This window comes from Phocoena phocoena, chromosome 1 (assembly GCF_963924675.1).
Source record: "Phocoena phocoena chromosome 1, mPhoPho1.1, whole genome shotgun sequence".
Classification (NCBI taxonomy): Eukaryota; Metazoa; Chordata; class Mammalia; order Artiodactyla; family Phocoenidae; genus Phocoena; species Phocoena phocoena.
The window spans coordinates 79,596,493-79,597,276 of NC_089219.1; the positions used below are offsets into that span (position 1 = coordinate 79,596,493).

Genomic DNA, 784 nt, shown 5'->3' on the forward strand with positions numbered 1-784 from the left:
TAAACCCTTCCTGAGAGATTTTCAAGGGTAATTTTGATTATGCCATGTGTCTCACCTCTGCCTTCAAATATGGACTGTCAAGTCTCCCTCACACCTTGGCAATATCTTGGGCATATCCCATAGCTTTTCCACTCACCTTTGGATTTAGAGTTCTCTCATTTTTAAGACATGAAAATGGCCAGTCCAGTTCAAATCACAGCTTCATTCTCCCATCCATTTTCAAAGTTCTCTGTTTATGTACTTCCAACAAGCTTCAGCCCCACTCAGTAATCTGTAGATCCAGCAGGGGAAGATGTGTGGTATTTTGTTCTTTCACTATTGCTCTGCCTTATTCAACTACTTTTCTCACCACTTTTTTTTAAATAAAAAAAATTTTTTTCCACTGGCCGATGAACTCACAAGTGTAGGTAGTGTGCTACATGAGGGGCAAGTTTTTCGCTAACATCACAAGGGTCTCTGGCCCAATGAGTGGAGTTTGATAGTAATACTTGCTACAAACGTAAAAAAAAAAAAAAAAATTTTTTTACATCTTTATTGGAGTATAATTGCTTTACAATGGTGTGTTAGTTTCTGCTTTATAACAAACTGAATCAGCTATACATATACATATGTTCCCATATCTCTTCCCTCTTGCATCTCCCTCCCTCCCACCCTCCCTATCCCACCCTTCTAGGTGGTCACAAAGCACCGAGCTGATCTCCCTGTGCTATGCGGCTGCTTCCCACTAGCTAACTATTTTACGTTTGGTAGTGTATATATGTCCATGCCACTCTCTCACTTTGTC

The 784-nt window shown here is 40.2% G+C and overlaps 1 non-coding gene across 1 annotated transcript; it reads left to right on the top strand.

The window, feature by feature from the left end:
* Positions 1–345: 345 nt before the first annotated feature.
* Positions 346–499, top strand: LOC136140725 (small nucleolar RNA SNORA62/SNORA6 family). Its single transcript, XR_010657653.1, has one exon. It is a non-coding gene; the product is annotated as a small nucleolar RNA SNORA62/SNORA6 family (small nucleolar RNA).
* Positions 500–784: the final 285 nt, after the last annotated feature.